Genomic DNA, 7,077 nt, shown 5'->3' on the forward strand with positions numbered 1-7,077 from the left:
GAATATATATTCATATATATATATATATATATATATATATATATATATATATATATATATATATATATATATATATATATATATATATACATTTTTTTTACATCAGTTACCTGTAACTATTAACTTCCACAACGAAAGGAAAAACAAATACTATGTCAATGTTGTCAATGGAAGTCAATGGTTACAGGATTCCAGCTTTCTTCAAAATATCTTCTGGAACAAGTAAAGGTCGAGTAAATGATGACAATTTTCATTTTTTGGGGAAAACTACCCATTTAAAAATAAAACAAATAAAACAAATTTGTTCATTTTAAAGGGAGATGCTAATAGTCTAATCCTATTTAATGATTTATGTTTAGCTAATAGTGCCCCCCCCCCCTCCCCCAGCAGACTCAGAGATTGGCTGTATGTATGCAGTATGAAGCTTATATAATCATTTTAATACTGAAAAAAAGAGTCAATTCAAGATAGTTACAACAATTTAGTTCACTTTTATTTAAGTTAACTCAATACGCTTATTTCACGCGGCCGCCATTTTAAAGAACCAAAGCGAGGCTGTGGTGGGAAGAAACGCGGAAGTATAGGACCAGCACTGTAAACATTGCAGTGACATGCTGTGGACTACAAACCTCCAGCTGTTGCCGAGATTTCAAAATACAGATATGGTGTAAACATCACTTTAATATCAGTCAGTACGTTTAATTTAAATAATTAAAAGCAATTTAGCATCAAACAACATCACAAGCTCTGTAAGAGTAATATGCTCAAGTGTCCTCCTAGGCTTCAGTTCATGGCAGCAGGTAAACAGAGGGGACGCTTCCCTGCTTCAGCCTATGTAACTTGGTGAGCGATAAACACTGCAGTCCTCTGGAGCACACCCTCGTGTTGTCCCGGTACTGAAGTTTTAAAACAGTCTAATTCCCGCTAAGTTAAAATTGAAGCGCCGCTGAGCGCGGATGACTCGACTGATCTTCATGGCTGCTTCGCGATCCAGTCTCCATGTATCTTGTGTTTGCACTCAGTTTACCGCTCTTCACCCAGTGCAAACACAGATACACGGAGGCTGGAGCGCAAGCGCGAAACAGCCATAAGGATCAGTAGAGTCATCAAGCAGATCGCTCGGCTGTGTTTGTGCTCAGTAAACAGCGGAGGGTGAACTGATGACCTTCTCGGCCAATCACAAGCATATCTGTTGAGCACGTGAACACAATGGCCAATCAGCGCTGTTTTAAGAAAGCCGTCAACAGTGCCTTAAATGTTAACGGGAAATTGACAAATTTTCTTTTAATTCAGTAACGTGACAAGTCTAATATAGTGAAAGAATCAGTTCATTAACTTGAGTTTGATAAATGGCGTCTAAAACGTGTGTTTGGGAAAGAAAACGTTAGCTAACTAGTGCCGTTTCCCTTAACTTAGCTGAAAATGAGCTCTGATATCCCTTTATATTTTCACCATTCATTCAGAACGGACCTTCGGGTCACTCAGAAGGCGGTGAAATGATAAATTTGTGTCTCTTTCTATTCGCTGATAAGACATACAGCCAGGTACACAACGTTCTAATGTAACTCCCAACGATACTTCCGGGTTTCTTCCCACCGCAGCCTCGATTTCGCTTTTAAAAATGGCAGCCGCGTGAAATCAGTCTATACGCCCTGTGCATGGAAAGACAGCTTTTTAACTTACTTTCTTTACTGGCTTATTACTTTACATTTAATAGGTTCCTTTAACCGTCAATCTGCCATTATTTTTGATTGTCACATTCCTGCATGCTTGTTTTAAACCAAACTATTAGGAGTCTGTCTTCTGTTGTCGCTATTTTATACTAGTAGTTCCCCTTATAAACAGGGGCGTATCGAACATTTTAAAAGTGGGGGGGACGGCTGTATGAGATCATACGTTCATGTAATTCTATAATAAGTTTCTAAATGGTCTGTCTCTAAAAGTGAGGGGGACGGATCCCCCCCATCCCCCCCGGTTGCTACGCCCCTGTTTATAAATAGCATATCGTTACGCGATTTATGTGTAGCCCTTGCCTCATCGCTTATATGATTGTATATTTTTTATTTTGTTTTTCAAAAGTTAACAATACAGAACATCAAAACTAAACAACAAACAAACTAAAGTAAAACACATACAGCATATAAAATAAAATAAATAAGTAAAATAAGTAAATAAAAAGGGAGGAGATCCAGTATAAACCAGTGGAAACAACTATTTTGTCAAATCAAATCATGTGGTAATGTTTTAATATAATTTAAAAATGGACTCCAAATCTTTTTAAATAATTCACCCTTACCTCTAAAAGAGTATGTGATCTTCTTCAATGGTATACAGTTGCAAACTTCTGAGATCCACAGTCCAATCGCTACATCACTGTCTGTTTTCCATTTCAAAGCAATGCATTTTTTAGCTATTGTCAGCAACATTTCAGTAAGTTTAATAGCATAATTATGCTGGAGATTAGAATTTGTATAATTGCCCAATAAACATATCTCTGGATCCAATGGAAAATCAATTCCATGAATCTGTCATATGATATTGCACACTTGTACCCACAACACTTTTGTAACAGGGAGTGACAGAGACAACTGAAGTTCGGATCCAAGTGCAGGTTTATTCAAAATCAGGGAATCAATGGTCAACACAGGTGCAAACAGATGTATAAAGGCAATCCAGAATCGTGGTCAAATGTAACAGGCGAGAGGTCAGAAGGCAGGCGGCAGACAATGAGAAAGTAAACAAGGCAAAGATCAAAACACGGAGAAACTAGACTAGGAAACCGCGTTGTAGTGTCACTATACAGATAACAAGACTCGGCAAAGGCAGGGAGTGTGTGTTGTTTAAATAGTGTGTGTAATCAGTCTTTGACAATCCTCAGGTGGTGCAAGTGTAATCAGTCAAAATGAGGAAGCATGTGTGTTTGTGGAACGGAGTGCATGTATGAAAATGTAGTCCATGAATGGCGGATTTGTAGTCCATAGGTTATTGTGAGGGTGAGTGCTTACCAGCGACCTCTGGTGGTTAGAGATCGTTGGTAATCATGACAACTTTCACTTTAGGGCCCAGCCATGTAGAATGCTAACATGTACCTTCTTCTATACCACATCTGAAGCAGAGGGGAGAAATACTGTTTTTAAATTTGTGTAATCTGGATGGAGTATAATAAAGCTGGTGTAAGGCCTCATCGCTTTTAGTGTCATATATAGTGTCGTTCCCTGTAGCGGTAGGCATGATTAAGACAAATGTGAAACACTGTTTTACAGGGGCGATTTTAGCATTTTCATGTTAGGGCGGATCAGGAACAGGTCATTTTGCGGTAAACAAAGAAAAACTGACATTTTTAAGTAAGAATTTAAAATAATACACTAAAATTAGGGAAGTTTAATCAGAAAAATAAGTGAGTATAGCGAGGGTATATGCAATTATTGATCCTCAGAAGTGGTGATACACAAACAGCTTGTAGAAAAAAGTAAGCATACTGAGTATACATGCGTATAGCAAGGACTGTACCACTGTTCATTACCATGATTTATCCTACAATAGGCTATATGCACATAGACTTTTAATTTTCAGCCTGGAAGCCCATCGGCTTTTCATTACACAATTGTCACGTTTAAGATCTGATTTCTATAAAAATCAGCAATCTTCACTACCTGTTAGATATACGATATGAAGTGGGTCTCAGATCAGACAAGAATCAGAATCAGAATCAGAATCAGAAAGAGCTTTATTGCCAGGTATGTTCACACATACGAGGAATTTGTTTTGGTGACAGAGCTTCTACAGTGCAACAGGATAACAGAGACAGGACAATGAACAGATAATAAATATATAAAAAAAATAGAATTAAGAAGTGAGTGCAAATATACAGATTGACAAGTGTATGTACATGTTTATTACTATATACAACGTTATATGTGCAGCTGTTATGTGCAAATTGGCATGTAAAGTGTGTTGTTAAATAAGTGTATATGAGTATAAAAGTGTATAGCAAGTAGTGATGTTGGTTTCGCAATTATTATCATCAAGTGTTCATGAGATGGATTGCGTGAGGGAAGAAACTGTTTCTGTGTCGGGCTGTTCTGGTGCGCAGTGCTCTGTAGCGTCGACCAGAAGGTAAAAGTTCAAAGAGGCAGTGTGCTGGGTGTGAGGGGTCCAGAGTGATTTTGGCAGCCCTTCTGCTCGCTCTGGATAAGTACAGTTCTTGGGGAGTTGGAAGGGTTGTACCAGTGATTCGCTCAGCAGTCCGAACTATTCGACGTAGTCTTTGGAGGTCGTATTTAGTAGCTGAGCTAAACCAGACAGTTATTGATGTGCAGATGACTGATTCAATGATGGAGGTGTAGAACTGTTTCAGCAGCTCCTTTGGGAGGTTAAACTTCCTCAGCTGACGAAGAAAGTACAGCCTCTGTTGAGCTTTTTTGACAATGGAGTCAATGTGAGAGTCCCACTTCAGGTCCTGAGAGATGGTGGTGCCCAGGAACCTGAATGACTCCGCTGCTGCCACAATGCTGTCCATGATGCTCAGTGGGGGGAGAGCAGGGGGGTTTCTCCTGAAGTCCACTATCATCTCCACTGTTTTGAGCGTGTTGAGCTCCAGGTTGTTGTGACTCTACATTAAACCCCATTTCCCCCACCATGTCTTTAAAACATGACAGTTTACCCCAGTATTTTCAATGGAATTTCTGCGCTAGCCTGTTGCTACTGACGGCACTAGTGATTACATGAGTCTTTCATCTGGTTTTACGCTTGAACAGCTAAATGAATGATTAAATCTATTTAACTGAATGTGTTGTAATTACAGTACAACATCGATGCTGTAAAAACAACCCTGTGAAATTGAAAATACTCACATTAAGCTTTTGCCAGAAGTCTATCGTCTGCTTTAATACTCTAGCTGTGCATAGAGCCCATTGAAGTCAGAATTATTCGCCCTCCTGTGCGGTATTTCCCAGTTATTGTATTTTATTAACATCTACCCCCACCCAAACCCTAAACCCAAGCGTCACAGTAACATATAAACAGTAGTTGTACCGAGTAATATTTATGCCAGGGGTCGGGACCTTTTTACAGCAAAGAGCCAGTCCTAATTTTTTGAGACACTGCTCGCTGCAGAGCCATTTGAGCTCCAGCGAGGGGGAGCTTGAGCTCTTGCTCCTCCTCCTGTAAGCTGTTTTAATTCGTACACCTACCTCTAACCCCAACCCCCAGTGACATCACTCGTAGAAGTGCAAGGAAGGAGGAGCTGGAGCTCAAGCTCCCCCTTGCTGGAGCTCAGCTCTGCCCAAATGGCTGTGCAGTGAGCACAACTTGAATTGCAAATGCATTATTAAAGAGCCATTGGGGGGTGTGTGTGTACATGCTGAGCAAGGCTTCCAATGTTGTTGAATTTACGTGCGCGAGGTTACCATGGCAACGTAAGTTGTTTGCCCTTTATTAGTGTCGCGATCGAAGATTGGTCGAAATGTCCTTTTATTGTAAACTGAGTTCTTATTGATGTTGCTGTAAAAATAAATAAATGAAATAAAATACAATTAAAAGGGAATCATTATTGTATTTTCAATAGGAAACTGAGTGACTAGTGACTGTTAAAATTCTTACACTGTAAATGATCACAGTATTTAGGGGAGACAACTGGAGAGCCATGCGGCTTGGGAGCCATAGACTGTAAAATATATAGGGGTAGTGTCTGTGATGTCACCAATTGGTTTCTGAAGAGCGCAAATGAAGCTACAAGTAGGCGCGGCCAACCATCGCCATTTTGTTCGCGCGTCATCGCACCCACGGCGGGATACCAAACAAGGGCAAAGAGGCGGAGAGTGGGCGGAGCTACAGTCACGTGCTGGCTGCTTAGACCTGGCAGACAGACTTTACTTTGGGAGAAACGCTTGATACTTTATTACCTGCGACTCGTTTGTGTTCTGACCACATGTGCTTGGCTGTACACTATATCAATAAAGTGTTTAGACTTTTAAAAACACTGTAGTAATACACTGAGCCACTAAACATTGTTCTTATGACGTTTTTCTACAGGAGGAAAACGCAAAATACGTCCAAACACTTCAGATCTAGTGTGTGTGTGTTAGTAAATGCAAGACTATTGATGAAATCCAGCATAACACTGTATGATAACGCTTCAGATGACTGTTCTAGAGCCTACAGCTAATCAATCTGTCACATTCTGGAGGGCATTACAGCTTTAAAGAACATTATAAATGATCCTAAATAAAACAAATACATTTATAGAGCTGGTATACAAGTATATAACTTCACTCACCTGGGAAACGGAGGCCACGTGAATGGTTTGTGAGCACAATTAAGTGCACACAGCATCCCATATCATCTGATAATTGTAGGAAATAATCCCAAAAGGCAGCTGACTTTGTAAAGAAACATTAACCAACACAAAAATACGATGAATATGCCGAGATCAGTGGCTAATCAGCCATAATCAGCTGAGGTGATGAGACAGCGAGCAGCGAGACCTAGCTGTCACTCATGTGGCCACGCCCTTAATTATGCAGACTTAATATAACTTAATAAACGGATGAGTTATAAAAAAATTCACCCCCCTCACAGTTGTCATGAAGGTTAATCATGGCTATATGCACCAAAGCCATCATTTGTACCAGGCTGTAAACATGTTTTTATCAGCTGTAAAAATGGCCAATTTCCCATTTCAGTCAGAAATGACCTGGACTTCCTGGAGCCAGCCCCCAAAGGCGAGTCGTTGAATTGCAGTTTTAGTTACTTCCGTATTGGCTTCCCGAGGGAGAGCGGGAGGTTGCCGCTTGGTCAGGAGCCTTAGGTTCCCTACCACTGATTTATGCTATCTATTAAATTACTCTAATAATTTGTATTTTACTCCCACCCCAACCCTAAACCCAACCGTCATAGTACTGTAAAAATATTGATCATTGTTATACAGTGTCATTAAAAAGGCTGCTATCGCACGTCCAGCCGGCCGCGTATCCGATCTAGACTTTATCCTCCTGTACATGTTTTTTCTTTTTCAAATATTTCCCAAATGATGTTTAACAGATTCAGGATTTTTTCACAGTATTTCCTATAATATTT

The sequence above is a fragment of the Danio aesculapii genome, chromosome 2 (genome assembly GCF_903798145.1).
Source record: "Danio aesculapii chromosome 2, fDanAes4.1, whole genome shotgun sequence".
NCBI lineage: Eukaryota > Metazoa > Chordata > Actinopteri > Cypriniformes > Danionidae > Danio > Danio aesculapii.